The sequence below is a fragment of the Euprymna scolopes genome, chromosome 6 (assembly GCF_053919585.1).
Source record: "Euprymna scolopes isolate OS-2025 chromosome 6, ASM5391958v1, whole genome shotgun sequence".
Classification (NCBI taxonomy): Eukaryota; Metazoa; Mollusca; class Cephalopoda; order Sepiida; family Sepiolidae; genus Euprymna; species Euprymna scolopes.
In genome coordinates, this window is record NC_136487.1 from 150,820,895 (window position 1) to 150,848,716 (window position 27,822).

Consider the following 27,822-nt stretch of genomic DNA (forward strand, 5'->3'; position numbering starts at 1 on the left):
ACGCCAATGGTGTTAAATGTCTGACCTTGACTTTTGTTTATGCTCATTGCAAAACACACCTTCACAGGAAATTGGAGTCTCCGGAATTTAAATGGAAGTTCTGAGTCCGATGGAACTAAGGGGATCCTTGGCAGTAGAACGGTTTCGCCTTTGTAGGGACCACAGGAAATGGTGGCCTCAAGTACATTGGTGTGCAATCTGGTGATAACACATCTGGTTCCGTTTGTTGTTTTTGGCGGTTCCAAGGATCGAAGAATCATGATTGGCGATCCAATTTTGAGATTTAAAATGTGTGGAGGCATTCCAGATATCTCCAAAGAGTTTAAAAACTCCACAGGGTAGTGAACAGCTTCATATTCATTAGTAGCCGAATCAACTGACTTGTATTGCTTTGTGTCTCCTGGAAATTCATCCATTATTGAATTGTTCAAATGATTCACATTGCTGTTTAATGGCGAAATAATAGCCCTCTCAGCAAGCCAATCCGGTGATTTTCCATTGTTTTGCAGGTCTGGGTACACTTTGTCTTTCAGTTGCTTCTGATTACCGACACATTTACCAAGCGCAGTTGGAATCTTAATTGTGTCAGGTGAAGAAGTGATAGGAAACTGACCATTACCGATTTGGAGAAGCAATTTTGAGAAGTCTGCTGCAGCTGTGTTATCAGAGATATAGGCTCTCATATTAGTAGTCAGTCTCTTCACTATAACGTGCCTCCAGAGATAGGATTGTTTCAAACTTGCATTGACAATGTTAGCCCTTGTGCCATTTTTAACCACTGGGAGGATTTGACGGAAATCACCGCAAAATAAGGTTGGAATGCCACCCATGGGATTCTTGTTTCCTGTGATGTCTTGCAGTGTTCGGTCAATTGCTTCATAAGCATTCTTGTGCGTCATTGGGGCTTCGTCTACAATGATTGCAGAGGTGTCTCTAATTACATTTGCCAAGGCTGAGTTACCAGTAATTTTGCAAACTGGCTGATCCATTCGATGAGTATCCAAGGGTACTTTAAAAGTGCTGTGAAGAGTGCGGCCACCTTGTAGTAGAGTAGCAGCAATGCCACTGGATGCTGTTGCAAGCACAATCTTTCTCATGGATCTAATCTTTGCAAGGATCAAATTGATTACAAAAGTCTTGCCCGTACCACCTGGAGCATCAAGAAACATCATGTTTTTGTTCATTTCACCTTGTGCTTCCAACATTGCCATGAATGAATTGTAAACTTCTCTTTGAGAATCGGTCAGTTTTTCTTGCATATTTTCTGCTTGTAGGGAAAGTTCTTCAAGATTATAAGTAACTTCACGTTGATACTCTCTCGCGAGTCTTTCATCTCTCCCTTGCGTTGGTGCAGGTAATCCATAGCTTGCCAATGGTTGACCGCACATAAGGAGAACTTTTTCTTCAATTAGACAAAGAGTTTTATTGTAGATGCCCTCATTAAAATCTGCTTCTGGATTGTTAACTTCTTGCCTGTATCTGTGAAGAATGTCTTCAGATATTACATCACGAAAAGCCATCCAGATCTCAAGAGGATTTCTTGGCTCACAGGCTGTTAAAATTATCACAAATAGGCTTCGCAAATTTGAAGGTGATTGAGTGGCACTTGCCTCTCCTACTGCTTGATGCAAGTGATGGTCATTTTCTAGAAGGCCTCGAGCAAGGCACGCTGCTCTGTATGTTTCAAACACCTGACCATTGTATGCTCGCAAATTTTGAAATGAAGTTGGACCAGCAACCTCATTGAGCAACAGGTGTAAGAAATAACACTCCCCTGCTTTTGGACTAATCGTGTAGATTCTCCCAATGCATGGTGCCTTCCATACATCATCATTTTCAGTACCTTCAACTTGTACCCCACGCATTCTTCTCATCCATTTCTTTGTCGATTTGTTCCAAGTGTAAAACTCAGGGACTTCTACGTATTTGAGACCCCTTGCAAAGTCATCCTCATGGCAGAGTTGAAAAAATGCTGTCAAAGTTGTGGCAGGCGGTGGACCTTGGGCTCGTTCCAGAGCAGTATCAGCTGAGAACATGACACGCTGCCCATTTTCAAGATGAACAGAAAGTTGTACAATTGGGGGGAAATGTTCATTGATGGGATGTTCCAATATCCTCCAGGCCGCCTCTGAACTGCCGACATACCTTGCATTCTGGAACTGCTGGATCTCATCCACAATGTGACTTTGTACTTGGCCTTGTTGGTTAGCTGCTCCATCAGTTCTTTGTAGTTCAAACACTGCTTGATCACATCCTTTATTCACGTATTTGAGGACATATTTGATGCTTTGGATCGAGCTGCAAATTTCTACGTTAATGTGAGCGTTGAACTGCTGAAGGAGGACCTTGTTGTACGGAACAATCCACTGGTTTGTTATTTCTTGATTAACATACCGACCATTTCTCTTCATCCTTATTGTACCAGTCTGGCCTCCATCTTCTGGTTTTCTTCGCCTGTACTTGGGGTAAGAGTCTTGGCCTTGCTCGGTACACTGAAGAAATTCTTTTGGGTATTTTTTGGAACATTTGTTGTCAATCATACATGGACAATTTGGATTAAATGGTCCACAAGGTCCATACACCATATGTGCCATCACTTTAGCATGAAGATCAGGATCTTCCTCTTTGTCAGGGATCTCTGCAGATATGCAGAGATCCATTTTTTCTGGTAGAAGTTTGTCCTCTGGGGCCTGCCAGGTGAGGATGTGTGCATGCGGCAGTCCTCTTTTTTGATATTCAATACTGTACAGGAAAGCCCTCAACCTGCCAAATCCTCCCTTTTTAATAAATTCAAGTAACTTTTTTAGCTTCTGCCTGAAAACCCTGGCAACAATATCTGGACGATCCTGAGGGTCTTGCCCTTGAAGACAATTTTCTGTAATTTCTGTCCACTTTGGATTTGTTGTGAACGTGATGAAGAGGTCGGCTCGGCCCATTCATATGCCATGGCATCACTTTGACGCTCAAACATGTATCGAGGGCCTCCTGTATAAGTTGCCGGAAGTACAACTCGTTGACCAAACTGTTCTGGATTCCCATCCTCCCTAAGAATTGAATCTCTCAAGTTGCTATAATTGTCAGCTCTCAGGGTCTGTTGCTCACGCCTCAGGAACTGTAAACGTTCTGTTTCAATCTTGCAGTACACATCCACCAGCCATTGTTGAAATAGCCTTCGGTACCAGAGAAAATAGTTTCCAGGCCGAGTCATTAAATGGTACGAATAAAATTGCTGTTGGGTAACTTTTCGCCCATTGGATGCCTTCATGTAGATGTTGTAAGATGGAGAACCATAGGGGTACATTAACGGGTACATTAAAGTATCGTAGAGGGGATGTAGTTCGGAGATCCATTTTAATGTATCATTTCTAAAACGCAAGACAATATCCCGGTTAGCTGTTGGTTCATTCTCCATTAATATTCCAATCTCATACGTTGTTGTTGGAGCATTGAATCGCCGTGGATGCTCTTCTTGCGGCCTTCGGTCTTCCCTTATGACAACTTTATGTTCTACCAAGTGTTCTTCTTCAATCCTTTCCTTTCTTGTTTTCAGCTGACAAATGAAGCTGTTGTTCTCATGTAAAAATTCAGTCAGACTTTGGAGAATGTCTCTATTGAGTCTACTGTCACGTCCCCAATTATGTAGTTCCTCTTCCAGACTATCCAAGAAGTAGACTTGAATAAACTTTGCTGTTTCATCTTCAGGTGGTAAAAGACTCCCAATCTGGTGGCAAACCTGGCCTCGAATTCTAAAAGAAGGATTCCACTCATGTACTGCCGCAATTTTGTGACCAAATGATGTCATTGCAAAACAATTGTTATAACTGCGTAGATTTTGCAGAAAATCTTTAGAGATGGGACCATTGCAGGAGAGCAAATCTTGAAGCAACTGAGGCAGTGGTGGAAAGCTATCAAGCACAACTTTGCCAGAAGAACAACAACCAGGGGTTTCTCCTTTAAATTTTACAGCTGAGCAATGTTGACATACTTTGTCCATTTTTCCTATATCAGCTGTAGTGAGAGAGTCATTTTTGTTGTAGAGCAATCCTTTTCTATTGCAGTGTTCTATTTCATGGTGTCTCAAAGCAGTCATTCGTTGTCTAGCTGCCTCGTTTTCTGTCAATTGCTGGGGCAAAGTCATACTCTCTCTCCATGCAGCCTCTCGTTGTTGCCCTTGGTATAGGCGAAAGCTTTGTTGGGTTTCCGATTCATTCTGATGTCGTTGAGCCACTCTCAACTGACCTTGTGTACGTCTACTTACCTCATATAATTCATTCGATCGTAATATTGCTTCTCTTTCCAGTGCATATCTTTGCCTTTCTTGAATTTCATCTTGTGATGAATTTAACCGCCTTACAGCATGTCTAGTTCTGTCAGCTTCACGTTGGGTTTCTCTTTCCAAATCTGACAGTCTTGCTCTCCTTTCTCTTTGACGTATCCTGTTAAGTTCTAGACGTCTTTCTCTATCTGAATTGTTTTCATTGGAGCGAATTGCAGCAACTCTTAGTCTATTAGCTTCCAATCTTTCCATTCTTTCTTCCTCACTTTCGTTTCTACTTCGTTTGGGTGGCATAATTTCGGTTTTAAACGGAATTGTTTAACGATATTAATGATTGTAAATTAATTAAGCGTAAAGGAAATGTATACTAACTGAAATGGATGAACTATAAATAATATTTCTGAATAGTACAATTATAAACAATTATATTGTACCTATTTACTATGCCTCCCCACGGGACATAGTTAGACACCAGGGTCGTTTTTTTAACGTGGAGAAAAGGTACAAAAATAAAAATTGTCTCAGTCGTGAAGGATTTCTCCTCCACCGAAAGAGAACAAGAAAATGAAGTGCAGCATCTGAAGAACAGATACTACACTTTGATCTTGACCAAAAGGAATGAATAAAAGCGACCTACTTGTGACTCATTACTTCCGGGTGTAAACGTCACAGTCTAAAAGTAATAATTAAAAAAAAAAAAGTAAATGTAAAATAAATGTAATACCAACTTAGGTTAACTAAGTAAACAGTACAATTAAAACAGTTCTATTAAAACAAATAATTACTAAGATCTAGGTAATTGTTAGTCTCATTGTTATGGTTTTAAAGAAAAAAATGTGTAAAAAAAGTTCTGCTTTTGTGAGTACGTGTATTTCTTTTAAATTACATAACCTTTTTATTTTATTATTTATATCTCTTTTAAATTTATATATTTTGTTAGTAAACTGGAAGAAATTCAGTTGAATAAAACCTTGTTCGTGTTCTTTACGTTAAACTCATATTTTTATAAAAGGTTCATCCGGTTTAAAGAAAGCACTAAGTTTAAATAAGACTGGAAATAACTAATTCAATATATAAATAGAAAAATGAAATAAATATAAGCTTTAAGTCTTAAGATAGTAATAATCAAAATGTAATAAATTATTTGTAGTTCAAATCTATGATAAGACAGGCTTTCGAAATAGGCTCGACCAGAAAGATTAAATTGGAACGAAATTATAATCTCCGTGCCATTTTCAAAACAACCCCACAAAAGTAACGGTATCCTGCAGTTGGTTAAATGACAACGTTGGTTGTAAGAAAAATGTAAAAGAAAATGCGCTTATCTGTTTATTTTGACCTGTTTTATTTAATTAAAAAAAAATTGGCTATAACTGGAAGAGAGCGTTATGTTTTGGGGGTTGTTTAAAAAATAGAATGGAAATAAAGTTAGTTCCGTTTTAATTGTCTTTAATTGCGGCAAGCGCTAACAAAATCGAAAAATCACTGTTTACATTCGAAATGTTAACTTTTATAGGTTTACAGGTTTGCTGACAAGGCTGGGGGTGTTTATTTAGAAAGCCATACTTAACATGGGGAGGTTGGGATGTTTAATACAATTATTTTACTAAATTGATTTTTTTCATTTAAAAATAAAATTATTTCTTTTTTAATAAAGTTTTATTTTAAAATATTTGTTTTTGTTTATTTATATAAAATTACGATAGTTGAATTGTATACTTTCAATTATATTGGCAAGTAAAATATAAAAGATTAAAACGGAACGAAATTGAAATTTCCATTACATTTTCAATACAATCCCAAAACATAAAGCTTTCCTCGCCAATGAATTGTTTTGATAATATACGTAAAGTGAAATAAATCGAATATAAAATTAAATGAAGATATATTAAATAATTAAATGTTAAATAGATTTTGTAAATAGTACAGTTGAAATGATTAGAATATTTCCAATATGTAATAAGGTCGAGGTAATTAGTTAAAGAGATTTAATATAATGTGATATGGAAATGAGCATAAGTCATTCGATATGGAGGTGGTTTGTAGAATAGTATATAAAGAAATTAGGCATAGATTCTTATGTCTCCTATAACAGAAACATCCTAAAATGGGTTCTAATGTTTCTCTACCAGGAGAGATCTACCCTCTTACCTCCTTTATATTTCATTGATGATGGAGAGCTGTACACACAGACAGAAACACACGAACCCTATTACTTTATAAAAATATATATATATATATATATATATATATATATAATCATTAGATTATAGTAGCTTAGTCCCGTCGTAAAATACATTTAAATATAAAATTTTGTATATATTATTATAGTCATGATTTCAAAAGTAAAAAAAAAAGTATTTGGGTGCCATCAGCTAGAATTGAAACCAAAAGCAAAATAGCTGGTGACGTTACCACTGTACGAATGTGACACACATATGAATTGATTAAAAATAAACTAAGATGAATGTGCAAAATGTATAACGATTATTTCAATTTTGACCCTATTAAGATCCCTTAAAAAACTATTTTAACTGGCTAAAGACCCATTAAAGAATGGTCCATAAAAAATCCAATCATTTGAGGCCCCTTGCACTGCTCTGTGACTTTTACTTCTGGAAGAGATAGTTTGGAAGTATGGAGAAAGACAGACAGACACAGTGAGTTTTATAAGTTAGATTGTTATATATCACTATTATATTATAATAATAGGGGCACCTGGTGTTGACCAGTTGTAAAATATGCTTAAATATAATTTAATTTAGCAGATTGTCTATTTTTCATTATAGAGTCAATTATTTCATATTATATTGGACCCAATATATAGTCATGATTTCAAGATTAAAAAAAATTATTTGAGGTCTATCACCGAGATTTGAAACCGAAACAAAACATAGTTTCATGATTGAAATTATATCTACAAGTTAAGCAAAGAGTTTATTGGCACTCAATATGGTTGGACTGTGAAAAGGAGTGTGAATTTTATTAAATACAAGCTGGTTTCCATGACAACAATGTTTTTTGATAGACAAGATGCAAGCAAGGCGGTTGGACGGTCCAGTTTTATAATAATATAAATTATATTACTTGCAGGACCCGTGTACTGGCGTTGCCCAATGGAAATATGATACAGTCAGAACAGAATTAGTAAAGTACCTGCCTTCCATGAAAAAAAAAACAAATAAAACTATGGTTATTATTGGCAGGGAGCACTGTCAGCTCTGGAAAATAGCGAGGACTGGCGGCCGTGGCCCAAATGAAATCATGTAGCTTCTAGTGTCGGGCATTGTTTGGCAGTGGCAGCTTGCAGAAGCTACTGACAGTGATTGTCATCGCTGGTGATTAGTGCTGGTTTGAGGCATTTACATTATAATACTCCCAACTGAAATTGTCTGTCCTCAACAGTCAGTCACAGGCATCCACTGGCTGTCACTGGATGCCTGTGGCAAGGAGTGACAATCACTGATAATTAGTGCTGTATTGAAGCATCTACTGGTGTATCTTGGGTGGCTTTATAAATGTCATTGCCGGTTCCTGGCGTAGCCTCCATTGGACTTCTCTGAAATGAAATTGAAGCGGTTATTTTCGTTTACTGGTTGGCACTGGATTTCTCTTTAATTATCGATCATGACGAGTATTGTGCCCCATTAGACTGACCTGAAATGAAATAAAATCAACTGTGATACAGTTACTTCTTAATAGTGGGCACTGGCAGACAAAAATCGTTTGTCTTCAAATGTCAGGCCCTGTCATCCAGTGGCAGGCACTGCCATCCAGTGTGGTCGTTGCTCATTTAAGGTGATTAGTGTCACTTCATGGCAGTGGTAGTTACTGTCGGGCACTGTTGTTTTTAGACTGTTACTGCTTTATTAATAAATACATCCTGTGCTATTTTTTCGAATTTATGTTACAATTAAATGTCCTACGAATAATAATAACAACAACAACAACATTATGATATATTTTTGTTAAATCGTTATGTGAAAGTACTGAATAGTCATAAAATTCCTTGTCCGTCTTCCACAGAAGGACATTTTGAACCAAATATGACTAATTAAAAAAAATTTTTTTACACTTAATTAAATTGGCATTAAAAAATATGTTACAGTTGTGTAAACAGTACTATATTATATTTTTGCAAAAAAATAAATAAATAAAAAATTAAGACAAATGCAAAACTATTATGGTTAAACGTTTGTAATATTTTAAGAGTCTGTACTATTAGTATAAACTATATAGTATTATGCATGAACATTTTCTATTTATGTTAAAATCAATGGTGCAAATAAAGAAATACTAAACAGGAGCTCTGGTTTGCTAAGGGGAAGATGTTTCTTATTCTCGAATACTAGTAAAAACAATAACTAATAAATGTAGTAATATTAATAGTAATACAAAAAACAATAATGATAATAATAGTAATAAGAGTAATAGCATTAAAAATAGTCAATGTCAGAACTTTATGCAGTGATGTATGGCTCTAAAAATTGTATAACAATAATAGTAAATATAAAAACAATAACAGTAAGAATAATGCTACAATATATGTGAATTTAACGAATAGTGATGAAAAGCAAACGTAGATATCTAAGTAAGCATAGAACAGAAAATTAAACTATTAGTAATGATAGAAGCAATAAGAATAACAGTCACAATATAAACAGTAATAAACCAAATATAATAAAAATAATAGTAATATTATTTAGCAGTTATAACAGTCTGTCTGATGAGGAAAACATCTAGAGAAGAAAACGTATAATATTGCTAGTCTCAGCTTCCAGAAATGTAACTGCTTCCTGGTGTCATATGGTTAAGTAAGACTGATAAAAAAGACCCAGTGATTTCGGGGTTTGTAGGAGAGAGAAAAAAAATATTTGCTACTACCTACATGGGATTACGTAGCTGAGAGAGTGAGGCAAGGAGGGCCCATTATAGTTTTTTTAGAATGGAGACAAATTGTGTGTATTTTAGCTCGAAAAGACACTGCAGTATTAACTTTGAATCATAAGTGCGAAATATTTACCTAAAAATGGTCTCTTTGGTTTCCTATTTGTTCAATAATTAAAAAGAAAAATGTTGTTATTTAATTATATATGGAGATATATCACTATTTATTAGATTTATTAGACAAGATACATCTGAAGGACAGAGGTTACCTTGACTGAAACGTGAAAATAACTCTTCAGGATGAGATCAGTAGTCCGAAGAATCCAAATAATATGAATAATCAATATTCATCTAAAAAAAATTCAGAAACATAAGAAAAATAAACGAATAAAGCTAAATTTTATATTCTATGCTTATAACCCACATTGTCACTGCTGGTTTGAGTATTATTAGACAGGGCTAGTGTACAGGAGTGATGGAGAAAATCAAACATTATTTCGGCTACCTGTAATTATAAGTAATTTTTCATATCATCATTTACTTAGCTTTTCTTTTTACCATTAACAGCACCATTTTTGCAAATTTTTTTTTTTTTGTTTTACTCTGCATTGTTGTTGTTGCTGCTGCTTGCCTGTCTGCCTGTCTCGATTCAGTGCAAGTCTGGCTATTTATTGAATTTTCTTGAGCCGTCTCTTTTTATGTTTTATTCATATATGTATATATGTAAATGACATTTTACCTAAGCCTGGCGTTCTACTATCATAGCCTCTCTTCGTCTTCGCTACCGCCCCCCCCCCCCCGCGCTGTCTTCAACTTTTTATTCTGCTTGCTTCCTGAATATTGCATAAATGGTTTGATTCACGTTTTAAGTGTATTAAAACTATAACCAATATTTGAGTTAGTTTTCTGATATGTATTACTGCTGAGGTTGGGTTTTAAGATTCAACTTTTTTGTGCTGGTATAATTTTAACTAAGTTTTTAGATTTAATTAGAAAATTAGAAATATAAAAATTTACAAATCCAAGAATCATAAAATAATCAAATTTTGCCCACAACCTTGCTGAAATGTATATCTTATTCAGGTATTATTCACATAATAGTTGGATGGAAGGAAAACGGTTGGCAGTAAATGATGAGCTTGAAGGGTTAAACAAGTGATCTCTCTCTCTTTCACACTCTCTCTCTCTCTCTCTATATATATATATATATATATATATATATATATATATATATATATGAACAAATGATTAATAAAACATGTTAAAAGACATCTTGAAAAAGAGTTAAAAACATATTTAATTTTAAAAAAGGAAACACAAGATAAGTGGATAGTCCTTAATCCGCGGAGTTTCGAAGAAATACTCTCCTTCTCATCAGAGGGCAGGAATTAGCAAAATGCAGGATCGGATTTTGCATATAAAAGTATTTAATGAAACTACAAGTAAGTCACAGATCTTACTTGGTTAAAAAAAGGGTGAGGTAAGGGGAACAGGAGGCAAAAGAAAAATGTTAAAAAGATTTCACATGAATGGATAGTCCGGTGAAGGGTAAAAATCCAAAAATGTTAAAATCCAAAACGGTCGAATTTAAAAAAATTTATTATGTGTATATATATATATATATACTCCTATAAGTTTGTTTCTTTTTGTGTATTGATATTCATATTAGAAACTCCTTTTTTCTATTTATTTAAAAAGAAAATGCAACTTGGGTCATAGATTTGCATTCATCTGAAAAAGATCTAGCTAATTTGCATATTCTTTTAAACATTCACTTTAATTAATTGCCTAGTAGTTTTTTTTTCGGTTTTCTTATGGGATGATCATCTTTAGTTAAGTATTATGTGTAATTATATTAATGCAGATATTCTACATGATTTATACTTTCGTAATATTTGCGTAAAAACGTTATAGTAAACACAAACTTTTTCTATATGTATTTATGTATGCGCTTATATATTTGTTTAAAAAAAATTTCCTACCAAACTCCTGTCAGTTTTTGATCTACAGACATGAAACTTAATATATAGGGTATTCGAACCCATGCAAAACTTTATATTTGGGTTTTAGTGGGGTAAAATCGGTGCAAAAGTGTGAAAAATAAAGAAATGGAATTTGCCAGGTGAAAGTCGAACTAGAGCATTACAAATATGCATGTGTAACGTAATAGCTATTGGTTCATGTTTTTATTTTTAGTCTTGCAACAAATATGTCTTCGTAGTTCAGGCATTAACATCAAAGGAAAAAGTAAACGTTAAGCTAAACGTTTTGGTTTCGATACTCAGTGGTGGTGCATAAGCCATTTTTTTTTTTTTTTTTTTTTTTTTTTTTTTAACATTTTGAATCATTACTATATATTGGGTTCAATATAATATAATGATAAATATGAAATCTGCATTAATCATATTTAAGCATATTTTACGATCGGGCAACACCAGGTGACCTGCTAGTCTATATATATATATATATATATATATATATATATATATATATATATATATAATTTGGAAATGCTTTTTCAATTATATTTCACCTTTCATTTATACCTATCCTTTAATTTATGAAGCTCAATGTAATTACAGAGCATATAACAAATAACTGACATGACATGAATTGTGTATATCAACGTACTTAAAGGAATAAATTGTAAGATGGTCAACATCTTGAAATTTGGAATATAGACTTTTGTCATTTATTGTTATATGTGCGTGTATATATATTTATAATTAATTAATAATTAGACACTGGTGTTTAATGCTTATGCAATCATCAGTGTAGGATGTGCTAAAACTGTGAATGCATCAAATTGTTGGTAAAAGATACTCTATAGGTTAGTGTGACCTGTATTTATTTTAGATTTTTATATTTTGTGCTGAGGAGTGTGTCTTTGTATCTGTTCCTGGTTAAGCAGTATATCATAAAATGTATTTATAGCTCTAGTAGTGCACTATTGAGCTATCTTAAAAATCTTTGTGTTATTTTCATTTATATTTGATTACTAAATTGGATATCTCTTATTCCAATTGGTAATAGTATTAATTTGAAAAGGAGAAAGCAATTTCTATAGAAAATTCTTAATAAGAGAAACTCAATGCAAAGCAGACCATACATAAAAGTTAAAAGAAAAATAACAATACAAACTTAGTCCGATCTCTTTATAAATTTATTTCAGCCTGAAATAAATTTACTTTATCAGTGTTTGATACCCGAGTATTTATTACTTATTTCTACTTTCTCAAGGCCTTTTCAAATGAGAACTAGTCAGGTTAGTATCTAACTTAGAATATATATATATATATATATATATATATATATATATATATATATATATATATATATATATATATATATATTTAAAGGAGATTAGAATAATAGTCTAAAGAGCTAAGTGTATTTTAATGTAATAGTGAAATTACTAGTTTAATTAAAATACAGGAAATGCTCGTTGTAATTTAGATATATAATAAGCTCGATAGTTAAATGTCCTAGAGCTAATTCAATATTAAGTAATGTGATTTATAATTTAAAAGTTTTAAAATTTTTAAAATTTAAAAATCAAAATTTAATTAAATTAAAAAACAGTTTCATAAGAAGGAACAACAACAAAGTCAATTATCTGTACGATCGTTTCGGAAATCCGTGATTTTTATTTGTGGTATACATGAAGTCACGTAGAATAATTATACATAGTTTTTTTGGTAAGCACGGTCTCCTCATCAGCAAATTTATTATATTATATTTACTATAATAATCATTAAATACCTACAGACACTTTTGGGAATCATCAGTGCAGGGTGTCACGATTCCCACCAGTCGGGAGATTCAAACTCGGCAATGAAGCCATCTCTGACTCCATTAACAAGGAACAAATCCACACGGTCACCATCAAACGCGAGAAATATCGTTGAAATTTAAACATTTATTTTTTTAAGTATATTAAAGTCTATTAGAGTGATCTAATGCTTTTAATATCATGATCTGCACATGCGAGCTAAAGTGACCAACTTTATTTCAACTCTAAAGTGCTCCACGATAAAAAACGGGTTTCTTAAAGTGGCTGACATAATTATTATATATATATATATATATATATATATAGTGCCATGTAAAAGTATTGGATAGATTACATTTTTCTTCATAATTCTGATTAGGGTTCAAGATTTTGCCTAAAATTTGGTCAGTATATTCTTTTTACTATTCTAATGTATATTTGGGGTAGTAATAGTCCAATCAAAAAAACAATCAGCCCTCATCTAAAAAAATTCAGAACTCTTGCTCAATCGTTCTCTTAAGTAATGGATTATAACTCGCCAATGTGCTGCATTCCTACTAATGCCAAGTTATATTTAGAAACTAGCAGGGAGACCCGACGTTGCCCATGATTGAATTCGGATCAACAAATGTTCTATACTTCCAATACTTTTATTGTTATCAAAATCGGTAAAATTGCCCATTTTTCAATCAACTTGCTCTAGTCAATCTTGTCTGCTCTAGTCAGGGACCCACCACGGTGTATTAGGAGGACATGTCACATGCCTCACCAGACTGAATTAGTTCAGAATACATTAGTTTACATTTCACTGTAGAGAACCTACTGTGTATTTTATAAAATTTTCTATATAATGGCTTGAATTAAAGTTTAAAATGCAAAAGCTCATAATTCGCTTTTAATCTAAAGAGAAACATTAATTTCGAATGTGCTTCTGTTCTATCAAAGGATCTCCAGTTGCTTTTATATGCCTGGCCCTTCTGTTTGTGTGGTGATAAAACTTATCAAATGCACATGTTGTGATGTTGAGCTGTATAAAGGTGTTAACTTTGGTTTAAAGTGGACTGTTCTTTCTTTTATTAGATTTTTTTCAAATATTCGAGTTTTGACACTTATCAGGGTATTCTGATATAAAACCTATCTAAGAACACTCCCAGACACATAAAGTACATTTTTATGAATTTTTTAAAAATCAGCCCAGCTGTTTTGGGGCCCATAGGGAATGAACGTAGACACATAGACAATGTGCCTTATATATTTAAGTAGATGTATTTATGTGTGTGTGTGTGTGTGTGTGTATATATATATATATATATATATATATATATATATATATATGAAAGTTATAGACAAGATAAAGTAAATGTGGTATATATGAATTTATTTGTCAGTTCAATAAGGAAGAAACATCATTGTAAGAAGGGGGCTCTTTAAACATGCATTTCGAAGTCTAATGCTTCTCATCAGAAGAGAAGGAAGGGGCTAGGTTATAGATATAGGAAAATGTGATATCTAGCTTAGTATACATTAGGAAGTTTTCTAACAATTCAGATCCTCCCTCTGACCTCAATATATCCCCCTATTTATATAATCACAATTTCCAGTTTTCCTCCTCCTAATTACTCCCTTCTTCCTCATGTATTAAATTTCATACATCTGCATTTCTTGTTCTTATTAATATTCCTTCTTTTTATTTTTTTTGTTATTATTATCTTCACTTTTATCTCCACCATAAATTTTTATGTTCATTTCCATGTTTTATTTTAATCTTTATTTTGATATTTTAACATTTGCGGCATAATGTATCCTAAGCTAGATGTCATATTCCTTGTATCTGTAACGTAGCTTCTCCTCGTTACCTCGGAATATGGATAGCAAAAAAAAAGTTAAAAGAATAATGTGGGCAACATCTTTGTTTTAAATCTGTAATATAGCAAATGGACAAACAAAACAGGAATATAAATAAATATACGGGTCGGGCATTTTTTCTTTTTTACAAACCGTTTTTATTACTGTTACTTTCAGCACAACTTAAAAGTCTCTTGTCATCATCCATCTTGACCGGTGTACACTTTTCCATCCAACCCCACGCCGGCCGCAACCAGCCATTAGTCGCCTTTGCTTTACACACCTATTTCCTTTGACGTCAGCTTTCTTTCTACCGAGCACCTGCTGTCCTTTTTTCTCTCTCTCTCTTTCTTCAGATGCCCGCTCGCGCACACTTTGTAATTTGCATATGTCTTTTTTTTCTTCTTACAGCTGCTGCTGCTATTTTCCACTGCGCTCATACACGCTGTTACAAATCTATTCTCTCTCTTTCACTGACTGCTACACTCTCTTTCTGTCACTCTTTCTCTTTCTCTACCTCCAATTGCTCCTTTCTCTATTTAATCTCTCCCTCCAACTGCCTAAGTCTCTTTTCCTTTCTCTTTCTCTCTGGCGACTGCTCCAATATATTATAGATAAAAACAAGAAAGAAAAAAAAAAGCTGAACTAGTTTCAATGTTATTTTTTAAACAACTGTCAGTAAGAATGAAAAAAGTATTTATTCCCTCTCCTTTTCACTAATTTTCTCCCTGGTGATCCAAAGGAAATGAATGTTACAGTATTAATTTTTTATTTTTTTACTATAGTTGGAGTCATCAGATTAAATTCAATGATGTGATGTAACGTTTGTAGGTGTAACATGTATAATTTCTAACTTTTAATCAGATAATAAATAAATATTTGTATATGCTCTGTAGTTACATGAATCTTCATAAATTAAAGGACTAGTATAAATAAAAGGTGAAATATAATTGAATAAACATATATAGTTCCCCAAAACCTTTAGCCTTGACGATGGGGAGGCTAAAACTTGCTGCTATGGTTTCAAATGATCTGAAATAACAGCAAGGGGAGACTGAATTCCAAATATTTCTCATAAGTTATACTTCCCTCTTTTGGAAATAGGGTATGATTATGAATATCTGCAGTATTAAAAAAATCCTTAAAATTTACTTTAACCAAAGAGGTGAGATATAACATTTGAGAAATATTTGGAGTCAAGTCTTCTCTTGCTGTTATTTCAGATGATTTTAAACCATAGCAGTAAATTTTAGTCTCCCCTCCATTAAGACCAAAGGTTTTGGAGAAATAAATATATTTATATATGTGGAGAGAGAGAGAGAGAAAGCTTATATCAGGTGATTGCTCCCTTTTTGGGGAATTTTTTGGAAAGTGATAATATGGATAGGTTTTTTAAACAATATCTGGTGAAGAGGGTGGGGCATAGTACAAAAATTTATATGATGCTTGTTAATATTATAATTAGAACTCAGAGTGTCTGAAGGTATCGGCTTCCTGACAAAGAATGCACCAAGTATTGTGTATGTTTTTTTTTTGTGTGTTTTTTTACCTCTGTCAAACTCAATCATGTTCTGCAAAGCCAGAAACAAAACCAATTTTCCTCTATAAAACAACCAAACCAAACACCATGAATAAATATTTGAAGATGTAAAAAAAACTTAAAGCGTAAAAACTTTTAATCGAAATAATTGGATTCAGCATTAAATAACCTGAAAAGGATTGATATGCCATAAAACAAAACAACAAACTTGAAACATAAAATTTTTTACCAAAATGACCATATTTGGCATTAAAAACGCCCACTCAAAACTAAACAACCAACCAAACCATAATCAGGACAGCGTCACACTGAATCTGGTGACATAAGATTTGTAAGTGCATGATATGTAGTGTCTGATTTTTTAATCAGATGCACACACAAATAGAATTATACTTTCCTTTATGGATTAAACTAGAAGACTTTTAAATATTTTTACCTTCGTTTTGGCTTTTCTCATTGATAAGGACAATAGTCCAAAGAAAATATAAATTATAATCCTCCCCCTCTTTATACTTCTCATCCTCTTCCTCCTCCTTCACTTAAAAATTTAGGCTCAAAAGCTAAGTATTTTCCAATTGGAAATGTAGTCAAGTTTCAACAGCTGAAAGACAGACTTACATGATCGGATCACATTGCTATGGTCTACAGTGGCAACTCTGAAAATGCTATTTAAATCATGAGCGTGATTGACTGGTTGGATGCTATTAAGTTAAAATTTCTGAACAATAATAACTCCGATACTTTTTTTTTTTTTCTGGGGAGGTCACCACTTATCAGGCCACTCTAGGATAAGAGTTAAGCGTTGGGTAGACGATGAGACAACATGATCAGTTATGGTGTAACTTATTTTAGAGGACGGTGAGACAAAAAATTTATTCACATTAGATTTGAAGACGACCATGTTATAGTCAGCAGGGAAGCAGACACACAGTATTGCATTACACAAGCGGACATTTCTGGGAAAGAAACTCTGCCCATGGAATACTTCGTTAGTTCTTGGCACTGATAGTGTGTGAGGAAAGTTGTTGGCAGTTGTTGCAGCCAGGCGAGTATTTGTTGTAAACATTTTACGGAGAGGGACCATAGATTGGAGCTCAGCCGACTATAAAAGTAACAATAGATGTTTTTTAAATGTATCATATGCAGTTCTGAGAGACACAAATGGAATCATGGCTATCCCTTATACACTAAAAGACTTTTGAATATTTTTACCTTTTTATTTGAACTTTTTTTCTTATTGATTTGGACAATAGTCCAAAGATATGAATAATACCGCCCCCCTCCTCCTCCCTCAATTAAAAATTCAGGCTTAAAAGTTGTTTTCCAATTGGAAATTTAGTCGATCTTCAGCAGCTGTAAGACGGACTTACATAATCGGAACACATTGCAATGGTCTGCTGTGACGGCATATCTTCATCTGATTTCCAACAGCTTGCTTCCTTCGATAGGCTGGAAAGATGGAGGATGGGGATTATACATCTAATTTTCTCTGGATTTCTAGTGTCAGAATAATTTAATGGCACTCTGGTGGTGGTGGTGGTGGTGATTGGAAGAAAGGGGGAGATGCAAGTCAACAAATTAAATGCTCAGATGTTTGTATCCATCTTGGATGAATATATGGAGTGGGATATTCATCAATATTCTGATGGAAATCTTCGTTGCTTCTGTCAGTGTTTATTATTCATGACTGTGCAAGATGGCAGAGATAGGTGTCAGCTGCCCCATGAATAATATTGCAGCACTGTATTTCCGGCCAGTGATCATGTCACCAACATTTACATCCTTATTATAGGCTGAAATAATGTATCCCAACCGATCGCTCCTGATAGGCTGAAATATGCCACAATTGTCTAATGAGGCTGAAAGACTGTTGACTTAGCATTGTATAACTTTTTTGGATGGTGAATTACACAAACAAAATAAGATTTATAGCGAGAACGGATATTCTTAAGGTGCGTCTGTTCAGTCCGTGCATTCAGTAACAAAAATGTTATTTCAATCTTTAGAATAACTAAACAGATGGACATTGCCACCCATAATATATATATATATATATATATATATATATATATATATATATATATATATATACAGTGATGATCATATTTATTGGCACGGTAAAATAAAAGTTAAATTTTGTCTAATAAATTCTAAAAAAGGGATTAAATTAAAGAAAATAACAAAGTATATTATGTATTTTTTAACTGGCCTTTCCGATGCAGCAATCGGATTTTAGAAAAAATAAATAACAAAGGAACAACAAACATAATTGCAAAAAACCCTTGTTCAAAATTATTGGCACGATTTATTTAATAATCAATTGTATAGCCTTTGGCCTTGATTACCTTCCTCAGTCGCTTTTCATAGTTTACAACCAAGTTGTTGCACTCTTCAGTAGTAATTTTAGCCCACTCTTCCTGACAATAATCCTCCAATTGAATAAGATTCTTAGGCTTCCTTTGCATTACCCTCAATTTTAATGTTCTCCATAAATTTTCAATTGGATTAAGGTCTGGGCTTTGTGATGGCCACTCCAAAACATTAATATGATTGTCCTCAAGCCATTTCTTAGTCAGTTTAGCCGAATGCTTTGGGTCATTATCTTGCATGAACCACCAACGACGACCAAGTGAGAGCTCTTTAGCAGAGTCTTTCAGGTTTTCATCCAATATTTTAACATAATCTTCCTTTTTTATGCTACGTGTGACCTTAACAAGTCGCCCTGGTCCAGAGGCAGCAAAGGATCCCCAAAACATCAAACTGCCTCCACCGTGCTTCACTGTGGGTATGGTGTTCTTAGGCAGGAAAGCTTCGCCAGATTTTCTGTAAATATAAGACACTTTATTATGGCCAAATAACTCTATTTTCATTTCGTCAGTCCATAGAACACGTTTCCAGAATGCAACATCTTTATCAATATGACGTTTTACAAAGGCTAGCCTTGCTTTCAGGTGCATAGGCTTCAATAAGGGAGTCTTTTTCGGACGACATGCTTTTAAACCAGCTCTCTTCAAAACTCTACCAACTGTATGTCGAGATACATTCACTCCAGAGGTGCTCTGTTCATCAACAATCTCCCCAACAGAGATCCTTGGGTTTTGTTTTACTTGTCGAACAATTTTCCGTTCATCTCTTTGGGAAAGAATCCTTTTTCTCCCTCTACCCTCTAAACTCATAACGTGGCCTTGCGATTTGAACTTGTTTATTATGGCTCTAACAGTTGATTTGGGAAGGTTTAGCTTCTTTGAAATCTTATCATAGCCCTCCCCATTGGTATGGCATGCTACAACAAGCTTCCTGACGTCTTCGCTGTGTTCCTTAGTTTTAACCATGGCAATTGAAAATTATAATTTAGTCACTTATAATAGTTTAAATAAATCGCTATCTAAAAATTATCTGAAAAAAATTATTCCCTGAATTAGCGTTAAACAAGCATAAGATGGCTATAAAAAAGTTCAGAAAGCACGTAAACCGGAAATTGATTGATATTATACTGATACTAAAAGAAAAACAAAGCCGTGCCAATAATTTTGAACAAGGGTTTTTTGCAATTATGTTTGTTGTTCCTTTGTTATTTATTTTTTCTAAAATCCGATTGCTGCATCGGAAAGGCCAGTTAAAAATACATAATATACTTTGTTATTTTCTTTAATTTAATCCCTTTTTTAGAATTTATTAGACAAAATTTAACTTTTATTTTACCGTGCCAATAAATATGATCATCACTGTATATATATATATATATATATATATATATATATATACTAGCAAAAGTACCCGTCGTTGACTGGGTTCAAAAACAGCCTACAGAAAATGGACTCTGATTTATGAAAGTATGATAGGTTATGAAAAGGAAGGGTTGTAAATTTTGGGTTGAATTTGGGGGTATCAAAACCAAAGCAAAATATGATGAAAGTAAAAATAAAAAAGATAAACCCCATAATTTATTATACTATACCTGTTCACACTGAAACACTTATCACAATATTTTGTGGATTTATATTAAAAAACCTTGTTAAACTTTGTGACATATTTCCATTCTATGGAGGTCAGGTGCGAACGAATACCCCCATAATTTTATTATACCATATTTCTTCAAACTGAAACATAATTATCAAAGTATACTTACGCAGATAGATTTGAAAAGTCTTTTTTAAAGTTTGTGCCTATTTCCATTCTATGAAGGCCAGGCGCGAATGCAGACCCCACAATTTTATTATACGATCCCTATTTAAGTTAAAACATACTTATCAAAGTATTATTCTTATGTATATCTATAACAAAAACACTTGTAAACGTTTTTTTTTTTATTAATTTTTTAATTTTTTATTTCCATACTTTGTGGACCAGGCGCAAACGCAGACCCCACAATTTTAATGAACCACCGTTCTGCCAGATCAAACATACCCATTCCTGTGTCTCGATACATCTTCTATCATTATATGTAATCAGTTTTTTAAAATAGTCAACCATATAGGAGCCTATTCATGACCAGACACACACACACACACACACACATCCAGCTTTATATTATATATATATGTGTGTGTGTGTGTGTGTGTGTGTGTGTGTGTGTGTGTGTGTGTGTGTAAACAAATCTAAAAATGCTATTTCAAATTAAAATAAAAACATAATATGGCTGCATATATAAACTTTATGCAGCATAAAATGAAATAAAATTTATAAGATTTGTTTTCTTCGGACTGCTGTTTTCATCTTGAGTGTCATTTTTCACAACGTTTTAGTCAATGTAACCTCTAACCTTTTTCAGGTGTATCTTGTTAAACTCTGGAATGTTTCCGTCAAACTTAGGAATTTAGAATGGAACTCTTTCTTTACTTCATGGAGGTAGCATTCTCTCATTCCGTCAATCATGACTGGAGAGGTTTTTTTTTTTTTTTTTTTTTTTTTTTTACAAGGTAGTCACCATTTATCAAGGCCCGGAAGCCACTCGATGATAAGGGTTATTGCGTGTACAGTACGTTAGTATTGGAGATTTGATAAAGTGTCTTACTTAAGGAGGCGGTTCATCAGGAATTTGTTTATGTTGGACTTGAAAACATCCAGGTTGTAGTTAGGTGGGAAACAGGCAAACGGAGCAGAGTTCCACAGGTGTGCACTTCTGAGAAAGAAGCTTTGTTCATGGAATCTACGTTTTGGTTTTGGCACAGATAAAGAGTGGTTCTAAATAATTCACACTTGTATTTTTTGGTCACCCACACTGAGAATTGAACCTTCAACCTTCAGGAGAATATCATTTTTACAATTGATTTTTTCAAGTACTCTAACCAATGCACAATGGGTCCGTGTGGACAGTTCTAGTACAGATTTTGGGAGCCTTAAACCTGTTTTATTTCTAGTTGTAAATATTACTAATTATTATTACTATATATTTACAAATATATATGTAGGTAATTTGGGAGCCTTAAACCTATTTTATTTCTAGTTGTAAATATTACTAATTATTATTACTACATATTTACAACTATATATATGTTGGTAATTGTAAAAAGAAAAATATGGGTCACTATGAAATAATGGGGATCATTAAAGAAGAGCAAATAATAGAAGAAGAAATGAAAAGATAGTGGAGAAAGAACGAAAGGAGATATAAAAAGCGAGTAATACGAAAAAACATATATAAATGAAACAATCTGAAAGTAAAGAAAGTACAATCCAAAAACTTTTTAAAATCCGAATTAAAAAGAACTTTAAAATGTTCAAAAAACGTCAAAAATAAAATAAAAATATAAAATATTCATACGCGTAAAGTGAAGAATATGACAACTGTTTACTAATTCAATCAAGTAAAAATCTGCGGAGGATCGAGTCTTGGTACAGTCACCTTAAATCCTGAAAATATTGTAAAGAATAGTAAAATCTTTGAAATACCGCTATTCTGTGAATCGATGTGAAAATATAGCAAAATCCAGGTAGGAATTCTGAAACACCAAGGTTCATAGTGGAATTCCAAGAATTGGTAGGTTTCAATCCGATCAAGGTGGACATTTATATTCAGACGTAAACTTAGCATATCAGAAAAAATGTATATCTTGAAGCAATTAAAAAAAATTCTCAGTTCTTTTTAATTGCTTTTGACTTCGAATGGAAAACCGCTATCTACAAACAATGCTCACCTGGAACCGTAGAGACTCACCGGTTAATCGCCTGTCGAAGGCCAGAGAATGAGTCGGTCAAAACATTGTGAAACAATAACAACTATAAAAATGAGGATAAGAATCTGCAAAAGAAATAAATGCATAAACTTTTGACAAATTATTTGCATTACCCAAACGAAAAGCCTCTCAGATACGTATACACAGTAAATCTGCCCAGTGAGGGTTGAGGATATGCGTTGCATGGTGAGGAATGATGTGGTCTGATTGCTGTGTAAAGTGAGTCTCAAAGATAACCTCAGAGGAACATTAAATCTAGACAGGGTGGGGTGATGTGTGCAGAACAGTACTTTAAAATGATATATAAGTAAACTTTTGGGGTTCATAAACATTGGAGATACTTTGTCAGTATTCTCTCTCCTCTGATCTTGAGCATGCGGTACAATGGGGGAAAAAGTGGCTGGTTACTTTTAATGCATCTAAAACCAAGCTTCTATCTTTACATCATCAACGTTCTGATCCCCATCTGGCATCAATTGAAATGAATGGCTCTCGTTTTGGGGAGACTCAATGTTTTGACAAGCTTCTGGGCTTGACTTTTTCTCCTGATCTGAAATGGAACACATACATCAAATCTGTTGCCAAGGTCGCTGGAAAAATGGGGATCCTTCTATTGATCCAGTAGATATCTCACTGCTGATGCAATTCTCTATCTATATAAGAGCCAGATATGTACAAGGATGAAGTATTGTTGCCACATCTGGGCAGGAGCTTCTAGAAAGGACTTATCCTGCCTTGACAGAGATCAGAATAGACTTTGTAGCCTAGTAGGGGATGTCTTTTTCTCTTCACTGCAACCTCTTTCTCACAGAAGAGACGTTGCAAGCTTGTCTGCTTTATCGTTTTTTTTTTTTCATGGTAGGTACTCATCTGAGCTCCAATCTATGGTCCCCCCACTTCAACAAACATTCACAGGAAACACTCGTCTAGCTGAAAACACTATCAATAATTTCCCCCCACTCTTTATCTATGCCTAAACCTAAAGGTAGATTCCATGAACAAAGCTTCTTTCTTAGAACTGAACACCTGTGGAACTCTGTTCCATTGTCCTGCTTTCCAACTGACTACAATGTGGTCATCTTCAAGTCCAATGTAAACAAGTTCTTGATGAGCCATTCTCCTTAAGTAATCCAATTTACCAAATTTGCACTTCTAACGATTACTATGATATTGTCCCTTTGACCACTGTACACTCTTTAACTCTTATCCTCGAATGGCCTCTGGGCCTTGATGATTCTTAAAAAAAAACAAAAAAAACATCAAAAATTCATATTTTTGGTAGAGGTCAAAATCCTACTTCAGAACGGCTCAACTTTAAGATTGCCATTTAACCATGAAAACCTATGAATGTAGTAAATTTGAAAAAAAAAAATCTGTCATCTGACCTCTTGATTATAAAATGACTTTGCTATTTTTATCAGGTTGGCAAAAAAGTTCTTGGGGTTTTGTTGGACCCAGCAAACCACTCCCTCCCTACTTTTCCTTTGCGGTGAGAAACCACACTAGATGATTTGAAAATCACCCATTTCTCAAGTACATGATATAAAAAACCTAAACACCTCAAAAGCATGTGAACCTGATCTCATCCCGGCTGTATTATTAAAAAAGAAAATGCTCTGCTGAAGTTGTTCCAGTTCTCTCCAAACTCTTCAACAAATGCCTTAATGAATCATACTTTCCTGACTGTTGGAAAACTGCTTCTGTAGTACCAGTTTACAAGAATTCTGGCGAAAGAACTGACCCATTAAATTATCGCCTCATTAGCCTCCTCCCTCTTTTCACCAAAATATGAGTCCATAATTAATCAAGCTCTAGCCCACCACTTTACAGTTGCTAAACTTCTGTCCGACCATCAATATGGATTTAGGCAAGCCTATTCTACTGCAGATATTCTAACTGTAATCCCTGAACATATATACCATGCGCTAGATAAGACAGAGGAGAGGAGGGCAGTAGCCCTAGATATATCTAAGGGTATGGCACGATGGTCTTTTCAGGAAAATCAGATCCTATGTTATTACTGAACGAATACTTAACATAATTAAATCCTTAAGTAAGAGAAGAATCCAGGTTGTTCTTGATAGTCATACGTCTGTACAATGTGATATAAATGCAAGTGTACCTCGGGTCGATCCTTGGACCTTTATTATTCCTGATATTCATAAATAACCTCCCTCATAAAATTGTCTCTGAGATGGGTATATTTGCTGATGACACCACGCTATATAACAGGCATGAGGGGAAAACAAATGAACACATATCTAAGGCAATGGTGGAGACCCTATAGGAAGACCTCCAGTCTGTAGTGGAATGGAGTCAAAAATGGATGGTAACGTTTAATGCTGCCAAGACAAAGCTTGTTTCCTTTAATAGTTACAAGAAACTTTCTCCACCATCAATAGCTATTGCTAAAGATACATTACCTGAAAGTATATTGTTCAAACTCTTCAGCTTAACGTTCACAGGGAACATGAGTTGGAATAGATACATCAAAAGCATTGCCAAGGTGCTGCAAATAAGGTGGGTTCTCTCTACCGTGTTAGAAAATTACTTAGGCTACAAAGTCTATTTTGAACTCTACCAAGGCAGGATAAGGTCTTTCTAGCAGCTCTTGCCCAGATGTGGCAACAATACTATATCCTTGGACGTATCTGGCTCTTATACAGGTAAATAATTGCATCAGCAGTGAGATATCTAATGGAGTGATAAAAGGATCCCACCAGCTTATTTACTAATTCTCATTACAGTACAATAATATAATACCTACTTGCCTAAAAGTAAAAAAGTTCAAACTAAAGAGATTTTATCCATACTGCAGCATTATCTGCACAGCGCCTTGATATAACAACATAAACCATGGACATTTTATTTATAGTATTTGGATGCTTCAGATTACTGTGTGTCTTTACATGTGTTTCATTGAATAGTGGAAATTTACCATGCAACTCATCAGAGACAGATGTGCGTTCCACAAGTAAAAAAAAAAAAAAAAAAAAAAAAAAAAAACAGTTAAAGAGGGTTTTTCTTGGAATAAAAAGGATGTCGTGAACGAAAAATGTTGATAAAAGGATATGGAAATATTTTAAAATTCGATAAATTATAAGAATAAAAAAATTAAATAAACTCATCTTATAGAGTACACACACACACACATACACACACACACACACACACACACACACACACACACACACACATACACACACACAATTACTGGTTGATTGTATCCCAAAGACAAAAGGAATAAATCAATCCACAATCATAATTTTTGCTTATTTTTATATTCTTTTCTTTACTCTCTTACCTGCGTTTTGCAACCTATAACAAAAAATATAATCTTTGTCAGAGACAATCAAATATTAATAAATAAAGTAAAACAGATACAGTATTCCAAAACAAAATATAAAGGAAGAATGAGAAGTCAAAAACCTGAATAACTCACTTTATGGATGACAATCAGAACCAAAAAATTTTTTTTTAAATAAACATATTATATTTTAGTTTTTTGGAGTTTAGTCCTTGTTCTAACTATGTGTGTAACTATTATAACTATTTGTGCATACAAACAAAATCGCAAATTTTAGTCTTAACCATGACGGGTTTTTTTTTTTTTCACATGGCAAAAAGTTGTGGAGAAACTAATAATGTTAGATCACCCACTGAAGAACGGATTTGTTTGGTATCGTTGCTCTGGAGGCTAAGTTTCCGTGAAACAGAAGGTATCAATAGACAATGAAAATAATATATAGTTTTTTTTTTTTTTTTTTTTTTTTTTTTTTTTAATGGTATATAAACATACTTGAGAGAAAGAGACCCGACGAGATGTGGTATTGTCGAAAGGTTGGTTGATCTGCGTTTATATAATTTTAAGTTGGTTGATCTAGCGTTTATATAATTTTATTAAAGCTTTACTTGAATATTGAGCACGTTAAAAAAAATATTGTTTTTTCGTTCATGTTATCAATATATTTTAACTATATATATATATATATATATATATATATATATATATATATATATAACAAACTTTCATTTTCCTTTTATTTTATATATCCGCCTCCCTATAAACTTCCATATCTGTTGTTTGTCTTGTGGCAAAATGTAATTCTAACAGAAATAATAACAAGATCTTTAGTCAATAAAACCTGCTTCTTCTTTACCTAAGACTTTCTATTGCAAATTTTGTGAATTGACCCTCATGTCTTGATGAACTTGTGTTCAGTAAAGAGAGAGAGAGAGGACGGGGGGGGTACAGGATGTGGTGCTATCCGCCGACCCAGGCAAGTCACTTTGATGTGTATTTGTAAGGGAAGGCCAATTTACATATTCATCGCTTTGCTGGCTTGTATTAGCATGTACGCTGGACGGATTTGCATTTGTTATATTGTACTCCTTCTTCCCTATCTATCTACTCTGCATATTTGCTATTAAACTTCAACACTCCCTCTCTCTCTCTGTCTCATAAATATTCACATTGGTCTTCCTCCTTCTCCTCCCATCCATTGATGCTGCTGATTCTGCAAGTTACACAAACAGCAGAAGCAGCAGTAGTAATAACACTGTGCACCCCCCCCCTTATTAACCGCTTCTGCCCCTCTTCCGCCACAAGTCTGCATCTATACATTGACTGTCTGAGTGAGCTTGAGGAAGAAGGGGTGGGAGAATACGACCGGCGTTTTTCTCTCTTCTTCTTACATTTTCTTTAGCTCTTATCCTTTCTTTTTTCTTTTCTTTTCCTTTCTTTTTTCTTTTCCTTCCCTTTCTTTTCTTTTTCTTTACTTTATTTTTTTACTTTCCTTTTTCCTTTCTTTTTTCTTTTCCTATCTTTCCTTTGTTTTTTTCTTTCTTTCCTTCCTTCCCTTTCATTTTTTATTTCCTTCTCTTTCCTTTTTTGTCCCTTTCCTTTTTTCTTTTCTTCTCCTTTATTTTTCTTTTCTTTCTCTTTCTTTTTTCTTTCCCTTTTCTTTCTTTTTTCTTCCCCGTCTCTTTTTTCTTCCCCTTTTCTTTTTTTTCCCTTTCTTTTCTTTTTCTTTCCCTTTCTTTTCTTTTTCTTTCCCTTTCTTTTTTTTTTCTTTCCCTTTCCTCCCTTTCCTTTTTTCTTTTCTTTCCCTTTCCTTTTTTCTTTTCTTTCCCTCTCCTTTGTTTTTATTTTCTTTTTGCTTCTCTTTTCTTTTTCTTAATCCATTTTTTTTTATTTCTTTTTTCTTTCTTTCTTTATTCTCTGAAAATTTGGAATTCAATGATCTTGTCAATATTCATGAAGTTCTTCAACCCGGCCTGATGCTGTTTTGGAAAACAGCTTCACAAAAACGCATGCAGCATTAAA

General features: G+C 33.9%; 1 protein-coding gene across 2 annotated transcripts in view; it reads left to right on the top strand.

The window, feature by feature from the left end:
• Positions 1-27,822, top strand: part of LOC145278040 (uncharacterized) — a 399,772-nt gene that overhangs the window by 123,650 nt on the left and 248,300 nt on the right. The window contains exon 1 of one of the 2 annotated variants that reach the window (XM_080130261.1): positions 27,127-27,822. This exon is cut by the window's right edge and continues 387 nt beyond it. The exons of the other annotated variant lie outside the window; for it this stretch is intronic. The gene's annotated coding sequence lies outside the window, so the exon portion shown is untranslated. Of the gene's footprint in view, positions 1-27,126 lie in introns of those variants that run through there. 2 annotated transcript variants of the gene reach the window in all.